This window comes from Crocuta crocuta, unplaced genomic scaffold, assembly GCF_008692635.1.
Source record: "Crocuta crocuta isolate KB4526 unplaced genomic scaffold, BGI_CrCroc_1.0 scaffold125, whole genome shotgun sequence".
NCBI classification, from domain to species: domain Eukaryota; kingdom Metazoa; phylum Chordata; class Mammalia; order Carnivora; family Hyaenidae; genus Crocuta; species Crocuta crocuta.
In genome coordinates, this window is record NW_027531143.1 from 816,626 (window position 1) to 829,936 (window position 13,311).

The following is a 13,311-nucleotide window of genomic DNA, read 5'->3' on the forward strand; positions in this document are numbered from 1 at the left end:
AATCTCTGTTCACCCTGCTCACAACCCCTAAACTAATTAAGGAATTATTTTGCATCCCATTCCTCTGAGAGAACAGAGTGCTTTTGTATGACAGAGACACCATTCAAATGTGATATGTGACAACCCTTATTTCATTTTCAGTTCCTAACACTTGAGAGGTAGGGAAACCTTGAAGTCAATAAATATATCCAAGGGAAAATCAGAGGTGATGTGCTAGGGATGGGCACTGGGTGAACATAATAATTAAAATTACACTTTGGGTTCAATAAGTTTGTGCAGAGCTAGAAAGATCTTGAAGATCATCTAGCATTTTAAATGATCAGTGTCTCCATTTTGAAGAAAAGAAATGCCGGAGCCCAAGAACTTGAAAAATCTCCTCTTTCCAGTCCAGGTTAGACCCCTGGGTCTCTGTGATGAGTCCTTTCACGGATACAAGCCTATTCTGGATGGTGTGTCACTTGTTTTCGGCCCCCCTCCTATGGCTTTGTCATGCCATAATGAAAGGAAGATGCAGTGAGACAGAAGTGGAACGGGAGCGAGACTTTCCCTCACCCTCAAAGATAAACAGGTCACCTTGGAGGTGCAATGACCTTTCACATACCTATGTGGTTTAATAAGTCCATTCTGGCTAGGGATGCAGAAACATAGATTCTAGCCATGGAACCTTACCCCTCCCTTACCAGCCCTTACCCCTCCATATTCCTTCTGCCTATTTTCCCTGCCTCAGTTCCCAACATCCACAGACAGGCCAGAAGACCAGTAGGCAGCAAAACATTTGCTTGCATTCACAGGAAAAATAATTAAAATGCACTCTGTTATTGAGTGATATCAACTGATGAGAAGAAAGATTACTGCTGGAGCAATCCAGGGAGGTAAGTTATTTTATGGGGTTTAAACAGGACTCAATGGCTCCATTTCTTGCACTAAGAATTGCATTACAGAGCTCTTCACTAACATAGTGGAGTTTACAAATTTCACTGATCCTGTGGGCTCAAGAAAGAAAAGAGGAGGGAGAAAAGGAAGAAGGGATGGGGTAGACAGGGGGAGAGAGAGAAACATTTCTCAGATTAAAAAAAATATATTTATGTTTGAGAGAGAGCACACTTACATGTACCCAGGAGAGGGGCAGAGGGAGAGGGAGACAGAGGATCCCACAGAGGATCCAAAGGAGACTCAGTCCAGAGCCCAATGCGGGCCTCATACTCAAACTGTGAGATCATGACCTGAACCAAAGTCAGACCCTTACCGGGCTGAGCCCTCCAGGCGCCCCTTCTCAGATTTTAAATCCAAAAGGGGCCTCTGGATTTCTCCCCTGTTAAATACTAAGTAGTGCTCATCAAGCACCTTCCCCACCCATGCTATGCACATGCCTTACTAGTGAACAAGCTCTTTCATGCTGCTACTGGATTAAGATAACATCCTTGTTTAACCATGTTGCATTCTAAACTGTGATAGGTTGCGTTATGATGATATCACAGTGATCATTTTCAACTGGCCTTTAAAACATGAAGCAATCCTGAATTAGCTTACCTGATAGATCTCAGGAATGGTCCCACTCAGGTCTGAGTCACTGTATATTTCCATATGATATGCTGCTCTTCTTAGTAGGGGTGACTGACACCTCAGTCAGTCTATCATATTCACGGCAACACAATCATCTCAAGTGGGATTCCTTTCTTCCAATATTCATTGAAACTAATTTTAGACTCATCTGCTATTCCACTGCCAGACATAAAGGAAATTCCAGGTCGATAAAGAGGATGGTCAGAATGACTATGTTTCTACCATCTTCATAATAGCATTGCTCTGATGTGATTATTTACTATTGAAATATGATGTTTCTGTTTCAGTGATAATATGTAAAATTAAGAATGTCTTTTATTCTCAGCATTAATTAATAAAAGACATTTAGGATGGAAGCAGACTGTCCAAATGGAAACGACATTGCCTTTGGAATGGAAAGTTTGATTTGGACTCTGCCTTTCATTCATTCAATAACCATATACTGATAGCCTATCGTGTTTCAGGCACTGTCCTTGGAGTTTTGTTACTTACCAGCCCTGTGCCCTGGGCATGTAATTTAATATTTCCGTACTTTATTTAAGCCAGGTGCCTTTTGCAGTGCCAAACTGCCCAACTGTACATGGCAACCCAGTCTCAGAACCTCCAAAGCCATCCTTTCTGCAAAGATAGGTGCATTTTTTGCCAGTGTCCCTTGTCTGAAAAGTAAACACAGGCACAGGCCAGCCCTTTTAGGGCAATTTCTGCTATTAAATCTGTCTTCCAACCCCCCCCCTACCCAATGCATTCTATAGACTTCTATAGACAAATAGTGGTTCAAGATGGAAAGAGGTGGAATCTTTTTAGCTCCTAAATATCTAGAGTCCAAGTCAATATTCCCCCTTTTGAAAGTTAGAAACAAAACGGGGTTGGAAACAGTAAGTGAATCATCTATGCACATGTAAAACTCTAAACACCTGAATGTTTATCCTTAATGATCATGGAAACCTTTCTAAAACTGGGTCCATTTACTGTGTATGTGACCCTAGCCAAATCACTTAACACTCCCAAGTATCTTATGGGGCTTACTGATGTTATCATCATCGTCATCGTCATTCTCATCATCCTCATCATCCTCATTCTTATCTGGACTTTATGCTTAGAAAGAACATTATTTAAAGACTCTATTTTCAGGCTTTCTAGGACTCCCATTAGGGACAGTCAGACTGCCAAGGTGAGGTATGAAATTCCATCTTTCATTGGCGGCTCGCTCAACTATAAAGAGCTAGAAATCTATCTGTGTGGATGCCTCCCTGAACAAGTCCAGAAATCTAGGATTGAATGGGAGTCATAGCAACCTTTCACAATCAAGGTCACTAACTGAACAAAACCAGAGATCCTCAGTTTTGTTTTGTTTTTTAATAAATGGCAAGTGCTGGTTACAGGGCACAACTAAGAAAGCTTTAGAAGCTCCCACTTCAAGACAATTCTAAAAGACAATTCTCTGGCTGTTAATGGTGTGTGGGGGTGAGAGCTTCACTGAATTTCAGACTCTGGGATATAGATTTCCAAGCTCCACCTTTGTTCTGAAACGGTCTCTTAAGAGGCCACATAATTGTCCAAGTCCTGGACCAGTTGCACACTCAGGCAGTGCTGGTAGCTGAGTACCAAGAAGAGAGCACTCCCAGTTTCCATCTCTATGACAATGGCACAAAAATTCATTTTTATAGAAGGATGGTGTCAGGGGCATTGATGGTCAGAGCAGGGAGTCCTGATCTCGATCTGTCCAATGAAGACTCTATTTTCAATCTGGCAGGTGGAAAAGTTATAGGATTTCTTCAGTTGAATTGAACGTTTGCCAAGCATTGGTTGTCTGTACAGCCAAAAGGATGCTCCTGGGAATATGAGGTCATAGTGTGATGTCCATTTCTCACTGCTAGGAACCAGGAAGAGCCTCTTGGAGAACTGACCCAGAGCTGGTTGGGTGGGTAACAGAGAAAGGATCCCCAGTTGTGCTACACAGAGTGGGCAGCCCAAGCCCTACTTTGATAAAAGTGTGTAAAGTCACACAGGTCTTGCAATTTAATGGGACTAGTGTCTAGTCCCCTTTTTGGCACATTAGAAACCAGTTTGTTAGCCTTGAAAATGAATAAAGTTGACATAAAATATTTTAGATTGATAGACAAGAAGAAAGATTTTCAGTGAGAGATTTGGTAACCTATTGAACCTGTCTCTTCAAGTAACAGCCTTCTACTTTTTTTTTTTTTTTTTTTTTTTTTTTTTTTTTTTTTACCTTTTGAATAAATACCAATGCTAGAAGAGACCATGGGAGCAACCCACATACAGGCCTCCCTTAAACAAGGTATCACTTAAAATGTCTGTACCTCCTAATCCTTGCTCAGGGAATCTGCCCATGCCCACAGTCTCTGCCAATGAACCGAGCAACGTTCTGCCCCACCCAACCTCACTCCAGCCACATACAGCTATAGTCCAGCATGGGCATCTCCCTCAAGGGCAGTCCAAAATAGAGACCGAAGCCCAAGATTTATGTGGCCAGACTCTAAATGTTTCTCCATAGATATTTGGACCTGGGAAACCAAGAGGCTATCTTAGTTATCTGGGCCACTGCACATAGAATGACACAAGTTCAGAGTGACCCCCATGGGTCATGCATACACTGAGGTAACAAAGGGCAGAAACATGCATAAGCAGAAGATGGTGATGGTGGAAGAGAGGACTGGAGCAGGTAAGGAGAGCAGGAAGAAAATGCTGCTGGAAGGGAGAGGGAAGGTAAAGGAGACCCCTGAGTTATGCGTACTCCCCCACCATTCCTGGCTTGCACATCCCTTCAGGCAGCTCCTCCTTTCCTGCAACTATGCTGTACACAGATAATGCATTTCAAATACTACCTCTGGTCACTCCAGGGAAGGGGCTGGCATTTGCCAGGCAGCACCGCAGGAGGTCTTCAGAGGCACGTTTCTCTCCCAGTTCCCAGCTAAATGGGGGTGTCTAGTCTCTTCCACCAGAAGATTTTATTTTCCACTCTCTCCAGACAGAAACTGCTTATGCTTGCACACTCTTGACATTAAATATATGGTACATGCTTCCAGGTCAGTTGGTGGGAAGCAGTGGCCTTTACCTTAGAAACTGATTGTTTGATCACAGACTTATTAGAGTTGGAAAATATCACTTTTGGAATGATTCTTTACCACAGCCTCAACAACAGACTCATTTTTCTTCCTGAGGGACACATTTTAAAGAGCCAGATGGTGCATACGCTGCAGCAGAACTCTGTGTTCTCTCTCCCCACCCCACCTAGATTCACTTCAAACACTTTCTTTTCATCCAGAGAAAATATTTATGCGCATTTGTTTAGCACTATCCCAGATATCTCAGTTGGCCCTCAAGCAATGAGGTGAGAGAACTACATGAGGTATTATTTCTCACAAATTTAAAATTAGAGACCAAATCACAGAGAGATCCACTTATAGAAAGTGCCCAGCACGGGCACCTAGCGAAGTAGAGACTTGAATTCAGGCCTTCTGGTGAGTATCCAGGGTCCTCTCCACAACAACAGAGGACATCTCTGATTTTTGTTTTCCACCAGCCGTTTCCCATTACATTAAAATCCGAAATAGTGCGATTAGATTGAACCAAGACCTTTGTCCATCATCAGGGCACATGTATGCCTATGCTGCAAAGAAAGGTACACTCTGGAGCACCTCTCTGCTCATCTGTCCAGGCCAATGACCCTTAATTGACCCTTAATTGCCAATATGTCTGAGTGCCTGGATGGCTCAGTCAGTTAAGGGTCCAACTCTTGGTTTTGGCTCAGGTCTTGACCTCACAGTTCATGAGTTTGAGCCCCATGTCAGGTTGTGCACTGACAGCACGGAACCTGCTTGGGATTCTCTCTCTCCCTCTCTCTCTGTCCCTACCCAGCTCACGCTCTCTGTCTTTCTCTAAATAAATAAATAGGTGCACCTGTGTGGCTCAGTCGCTTAAGCATCCAACATCAACACAGGTCATGATCTTGTGGTTTGGGAGTTCGAGGCCCCCATCAGGTTCTGTACTAGAGCTCGAGGCCTGGAGCCTGCTTCAGATTCTGCATCTCCCTCTCTCTCTCTGATCCACCCTGCTCCCCACTCGCCGGCACTTATGCTCTGTCTCTCTCTCTCTCTCTCATTCTCTAAAAAATAAACATTAAAAAAATTGTTTAAAATAAATAAATAAACCTTAAAAAAAGAGTCCATAGTGTCAATTATAGTAATTTTTCCATTATTCATGTATGTAAAGTATACTTACTAAATGTCTGCTATGTGCCAGACATTACTGTAACGGCTGAGGGTAAACATGTGAATAAGACAACATCTCTGTCTTCATGAAACTTGCATGTTCGGGGGAAGACAAACAGTAATAAGGAATTACACAAAGTCAGGTAGTGATTAGCGCCACAGAAAGGCCAACAGCACCATTACAGCTTGTGACAGGGAGATGATAACGTGTCAGGTGAGGATGGGGGGTGGGGAGCAATGTTTGGACGGAGATCTGGGTGAGGTGTGGAAGTGAGGCCTGTGTGAACTGGCCTGGCCGAGAGTTCCAGGTGGAAGGGACAGCAAGTGTGGAGCCTGAGCTGGGAGGACTTGGTGTGTGTGGGCCAGCATGACTGGAGCTGCATATTTGAGGGAAGAAGAGGTAGGAAAAGAGCGGAGAGAGTTAGGCCGGCAGGATCTTATAGGTCCTGGTCGAGACTCTGGATTTCATTTTAAGTGTGATGGGAAGCAATTATGACATTATTGAATTTATAACTTAGGAGGATCACACCAAGGGGATATTTGGAGAAGAGTGCAGGATGCAAGAGTGGATGTAAGAAAACAGAGAAAGCCACGGTAGTGGTCGAGGCAGGAGGGTGATGCTGTGTCTTGGTGGCATTAACCCACAAATACACTGCCGTCTCTTCTGTTGCTCTGACCCTCTATCCTTTACCAGCTACTGCCTGACTTCTCTGCTCCTCTCTGTGGCACATCTCCTCCAAAGAGCTATCTGTTTTCAGTGTTTCTAATTACTCTGCTCTCATTCTCTCTTAAACCCTTAACGTTCATGGTTTTGTAAATGGCACTCCTCCAAAATTCCCCCCGTCAAGGGCATTCGTGGCCTCCACGAATTCAGTGCTAAATTCATTGCTAAATTCAGTGGTTAGTTCTTGGACTTTATCTTTCCCACCAGCGGTGAGGGATACCACATACAGTTGTGCAGTTGGCTCCTGGAAAAGGGGATGGGTGGATGTGAGTTTAGTCCACACCAGTCTCGCCACCCAGAGAGGGAGCCTTTTCCTAGCTCACACAAAGATCTTGACTAGCAGCAGTGATCCTGTTTGCAGCAGTTAACATAATCCTACCTTCCTCTTTAATTTATACTTTCTTTATGGCTTCCAGGACTCCCCACACATGGTTTTCCTTCTAGTTCACGGGGGGTTCCCGTTAAGCCTTTTCTGCTAGGTCTTCATCTTCTCATGGCAGACATGGTAATGTTGGAATGCATCAGCCTTTTGGGTTCTTTCTTTTTCTTTCTTTCTTTCTTTCTTTCTTTCTTTCTTTCTTTCTTTCTTTCTTTCTTTTTTTTTTTCGACACTTACACCTATGTGATCTCAACCAGTCCATTGACTTTAATGCTATCTTTATGTCCATGACCCCCCAAATTTATCTCCAACCTGGACTCATATTTTCTGAACTCCCTCTGAATTCTAAAATCTCAAATCCAACTATCCTCAATATCTCTACTTGAATGTTTGATAAACATCTCAAATTTCACATGTCCCCAATTGAATACTGATCTCTGCCTCCTGAAATCTGCCCCACCTACAGTTCTCCTATCTTAATACAAAGCAACTCTACCCTTCCAGTTGCTCAGCCCAAATGCCTCAGGTTACTTTTCACACCTCCCTTCCTCTTACGCACACCACTTCCTGCCCATCAGTAAATACTACTAGCACTATCTTCAATATCTTCAAAATCCATCTGAAAGTAAACTTTTTACCCCCTTCACAGTCCTTTTCTGGTTGGAGCCATCACCACTGTTGCTAGCTTCACAGCGGTGGCCTCTCACACATTTTCCTGTACATTCTGTTCTTGACACAGAGCTCAGGCAGATCCGTAAAAATAGAAGTCATACTGTGTCATTTCTCTGCTGAAAACACTGCATGATCTCCCAGTTTCCCTTAGAGGAGAAACCAAAACTCTTCTTCCCTCTGTGTTTGTCCAACCATGTCGTCTCCTCTCCTCCCATGGTGCCTGCTCCAGCCACCTTGCTGACCCTTGAGCATATGCCAATTATATTCCAGCTGTAGGGCCTTTGCTTTGACTGTTTGCTCTGCCAGGAACAGTTTCTTTAAAAATTATTCCGTGACCGAATCCCTCTCCTTCTTCTTTATTTAAATTTCATCTTTTAAAATTGCTACTATTTTCCTGATACTATTTATTATGTTTTATTCTCTTCTGTGAGTATCCATCTTCAAACATTGAGTTACTATGCTCAATTTGTGACCTGTCTCCCTCAACTACAATTGTAAGTTCCTTGAAAGGCAAGAATTTTGTCTATTCCCTGATGCATCCAAGCATCCAGAATAGAGGCTTGAACATAGTAAATGCTCAAAAAACATTTATTGGATGGATGAAAGAATGAGAAGATGTTACTAAATGCTGTTTAATTTTACTCCAAATCCATCCCAAATTGTAATACTAAACAGTCGGGTAAACTATTAGAATATTTAATGACTTGGAAAGCTATTTGCAATCTAGTGCTAAAGTTTGTACAATCAGGTTTCAGAAAAGTAGGTACAATAGGATACAATTTTTATTTAAAGATTGTATATATTTGCATTAAAAATAAATAGAAGGAAATATTTATTTAACAAATTTCTGGAGCATCTACTCTGCACTAGGCATTGTACCAATTAACTCTTCCTGGAGTGAGATTATAAATTGTTTTTATTTCTTCTTTTTGCTCATCTGTATTTTCTATATTTCTACACTAGAGATCCACCATTCCTACACATCAGAAATAATTTAGCTGAGGGCTTCTATTTGCTTAGGTACTTTTGAGTGATTTGACTTGGGCAGCACGTTTTCAGGATAAATGTGTACTGGTTTACTCCAGTATTAACAGAAGAGGCTACAAATGGAGTTCTCTCTTAAATTCCACTGACCGGGAATCTGAGATTCCCAGATCTGAGAATCCCAGATCTCACTGCCTGTTCAAACAATTGTAGGGACACCTGTGACATCCACAATCAACATTCTGCAGCAACCAAGGAGATATTCGAGGCAATCTGTAAGCTACTGGAATAAGAGCAGATATTTTACCATTGCCCACCATACCTGGTCTGTCGGCATTTTAATTGCTTGTTAGTCAGACACTTTGGAAAGCCTTGAGCATGAAAGAGACAATACACAGTAAATTCTAGTATAATTCCCTTGTATTCATTAAATCACTGCCAACTTGAACATGATTTCCTTTGTATAGATACACTATCATTTCTAAGAACAGTAAATTCTATGTACAGGTTTGAAGAGCAAACTTTACCTGGAGTTTATTCCCTGGAGGTATTTCTATAACATGCTATTTGAAGATTCCTCTATTTCAATTTTTAAAAACCTCCATCTGCAGATGCTGTCCTAGGCTGTGACATTCTCAGTGTTAAGAGTGAGACAGATGTTTCCCAACGCTGATTTTTTTTTTCACTGTCACTTTGTGCTTTGTTGTATCAGTCAGATAATGAAATGCTTAATTAGCTCTTCCCTTTTGCCACAGGATCATTTGATAAAAAAGTAAATTGAGAGCTTTGGAAATGTAACATCTCCATTTGGCACGTAGTGTGCCCCCTAACCATCTTTGATTACTTGAAATACTCATGCAGGGGTACTTCCGGTTAGACATGATACACAAGACTTCTCTATCGGTATTGGTTGCTGGAGATGGTGGCCACATCAGCTCTCCTTCCTCAACAGCCCAAACATCACTTGTTTTATCTGAGAAATAACCAAAGGGGCAAATCAGCAAGAGTGATCCTGGTTTCTGGGAAAACACTTCTGGTGAAGCTCACTCTATATTACTTAGAGGCTTTGTGTCTCAATCACGGAAGCCTTCAACCATCTTGACTCATACTATGTTAAGCAACCCAACAGAATTGTCAATAGCCCCTTTCCAGATGGTTCTTCTGCCTGAATGCAATTCACATTGCCAGGTATAATCTAGTCCCTCAACTCCTCTAATCTTAAAAAGAAGAAGTTATTTTTCTTCTCTCCATTCCATCCACCTTGCACCCCCATGGCTCTAGCCTTTGTAGTTTGTTCATTACATAAGTGATGTGTTCACCCAGCCACCTGTCCATGTTTCCTTTCCTGTTTAGACTCTGGTCCAAGGAGTGAACAAGGATTTTTCTGAACAGGAGAGTATTTTGTCTGTGGTCAAATACTGTGGCTGGCTGATATTTGCTCAGGGAAAACCTAGCAGGCAAATCAGCTGACATATTGCCTGAGGTGACCAGTCGAAATACAAGACCTTCTCAGGATGTTGCTGTAACTACTATTTTTGGCTAGAAGAGACATTCTGCTAGTGAGGATGGCAATTTGGTGGGGTTAGGAGGCGCCACAGGAAACAAGAGCTCAATGCTGATCACTGTTATACAGACCTGGGATGCTGGCGCATGCGGTGATCAGCTGATTACATTACCGTATCAGTGCATTCGTTTAATGTAGTCAAGGTCAAGGAGGTCTGCTTCTCAGCGGTGCTAGACAGGAAACTCAAAATATTATGTATGCCGGCAACAAGTGCCATGATTGATTTTTGTTATGGAATTAATCTGTCAAGAGTTGCAGTTTCAGGTTTGCTGCCGTGAATTATATCTCCGGTTCAGCTGGAAGACACAGTGCCAGAGAAAAGGGCTAAACTGTCTTTGGCTATTTGCCTCAATCAGAGCTTTGTTAAGTGCTTGCTGCTGCTGCTGTGGATAGGGAGGTAGATGTGAAGGCTGCCAAACATCATTCCATTTAAAATGGAATGAAAAAAGACCCCTCGGTCATGGCAGCTAGACCAAATGTGGATAGATGGTTGGGCTGAGTTTCTTAACCTCCGGAGCTGCAGAGACTCCAATTTCAGTACATCTGGGTGGAGCCCAGGTAGCCACATTTTAACAAACCTCACAGGTGGTCAGCAGCCTTACTTGAAAACAGTCAAAATAGAACTTCACTATGGCTGATGATGAGTCATTAGAAAGAGAACTGACAGGTCGTTCAGGAAGCTCCTGTGAGGGGGGTGAATTGGCATTTTAGAAGGAACACTAAGATAGTAGCATACAATTGAGCTGGAGACAGGGAGGACTGAGGTAGGTGAGAACAGTGGATAAGCTGTTTGCAATGCGGAATAATTGCATTACCTCAAGGTATGGACATCCATTAGGGCTGCCATTCTAACCCCCAATGAGACTCACTCTTCACAGCAAAGGAACATATTCACCATGGCCCAAAGTAGCCATCTTTCATTTTGTATACCTCACCCTATAAAATCATTTATAGATTGATTTCTTCTGAAATAAATTTAATTTTTATTTGTATCCCTTTTCCCTTTCCTCCTACCCCTGCTGCTAGCTAGGTGCTGGTTTGAGAGGAAATACTTTCTTTTGGAAGTCATAAAATAATTATATGAATAATTGTTCAAATATGGCATTCATTACTATTTTAGAAAGTGATCAAGATCTTTTTTTAGAGCAACATGGGTTTTTGTTGTTGTTTTGTTTTTCAAAAATGCTTCAGCCCGCGCTCAATCGATTGGCAATTTCAATCCCTTAAAGTCAGGGATTATAGAAACATAGGTTTTGGGAACCCAGAGGAGGCAGATCCCTTATTGATTATCTCACCAAACCCATCCAAAGCATGAATTCCTCTACAATAATCCCTCCAAGAAATACTACCATTAATAAGGTCTAAAGCTTACATAGCACCAGTGTGCCTTACTTTTATTAATTATTTAATCCTCCCAACAACCATATGAGGCAGGCATTGCTTTCTTATTCATCTTACACTGAGGGACAAAAAGACACAGCTTGTAAAAGAGGCAGACCCGGGATTTCAACCCAGGCAATATGTCTCCAGGATGTGCGACCACCCATTATACTATACAACCTTCAATTCAGGTTTTGCTTGAATACTTCTAGGCATGAGGAGTTCACTAGCTTCAGGAATAGCCTATTTCATTTTGTCTGTTCTGGTAGTTAGACATGTCTTCCAATGACCTAAAGTCTTCTCTAATATTTCTACCTAGATAGCCCTCCGGAGTAATAAGGTTTAATCTATCTGTTGCCAAAAGCCTTTTCCTGGTAATTTAAATTTGTCCTCCAAGATCTTAATTCATATGTCATTTCTTTGGAAAGTTTTTGTGTGTGACAGTTAAAAGCTGGTGTATTTTTTTCTTTGACAAGTTCTGATGGTCCCACTTAGGGGTGTGTATGTGATTACTACCACAGTTGTGTATTTGATGATAAGGTAATTTTTTTAAATCATGAGAGTAGAATTTTATATTTCCCTATTAAATTTCTTTAAAGATTGAGCCTAGTTGCTGCAACCTATTAAAATCTCATGGTGTACTAAATATTGCTCGTTAGTCCTAGTTTCCTGTTAACATTTAATAAAACATGAAGAATGAAGAATTAAAGGCTTAGGATGCTTAAACTGCCCAAGGTTTTATTTAGTAAGTGGAATCTGCACCCAGTTCTCTCTTGAAAAATGCAGGCAAGTACTCACTTGAGCAGCACATATACTAAAGTTGGAACAATACAACTTATCGTTGATTAGCATAGCATCGAAGATTAGCATAACCCCTGTGCAAGGATGGCACGCGAATTCATGAAGCATTCCCTATTTTTGAGTGCACCTGTTATGGTGAGAACTGGGTGCTGGGTGCTGTATGGAATTGTTGAATCACTATATTGTACACCTGAAACTAATATAACACTGTATGTTAACTAACTAGAATTAAAAGTTTAAAAAGCCAAAAAAAGAAAAAAAGAAAAGAAAGCAAATTAAAAGTTTGGTGTATCATAACTGTAGTGTGTATATATGTATATATATTGTGTGTATATATACTTACTTCACTAAACAAGACAAGAATAAGAGGAATGTGTGCAAAGATGATGATTTTGCACTATTTTCTAAACCATTAAAAATAAGCCATTTGAAAAAGAAAAAAAAATGCATGCAAATCCAATTGCTTGCCCCTGCTAACAAACCTACTTTTCACTACCTCTGTTTCTGGCTTGCCTCACACTCCAGCCCTGCCTTCCCCACTAATGCAAAAGGGGCATGACTGTAGAAGATTCCCTTGTCTTAGCGGCCACCTCACTCTCTATTCCTCATTTTTATTTGACTTGAATTGTGACAAAAGGTGTTGTCCTGATATATTGCCTAATCATAGAGTAGCTCTTGGCTTGACACTGACTCTTTTTAGCCATCTTAACTGTATTATCTGTGATTACGTTTTTTTTAAAAAAAAAAACTTAATTAAAGTCATGATGAAATTAATTCACTGCTGTGCTAATGTTCAGAAAAAAGCATTCCAGAGACCAATGTGAATTAGTCGAAGGGGTTTTTAAAGCTCTATTATTGGTCTAGGGGATGATACAAAGTCAAAACCACTAGCATCTTTTTTTTTTTTTTTTCCAAGACAGAATGATGTTTAGGAAGGTATTTGCAAGTTGTATAAACTAGATAGAAATATGCAACTGTCAAGCAATGTGACAACCTGCACTACGAGGGAAGA

The 13,311-nt window shown here is 41.3% G+C and overlaps 1 pseudogene; it reads left to right on the forward strand.

Annotated features, from left to right (window-relative positions):
- Positions 1-12,288: 12,288 nt before the first annotated feature.
- On the forward strand, positions 12,289-12,418 carry LOC144237457 (U6 spliceosomal RNA; annotated as a pseudogene).
- Positions 12,419-13,311: the final 893 nt, after the last annotated feature.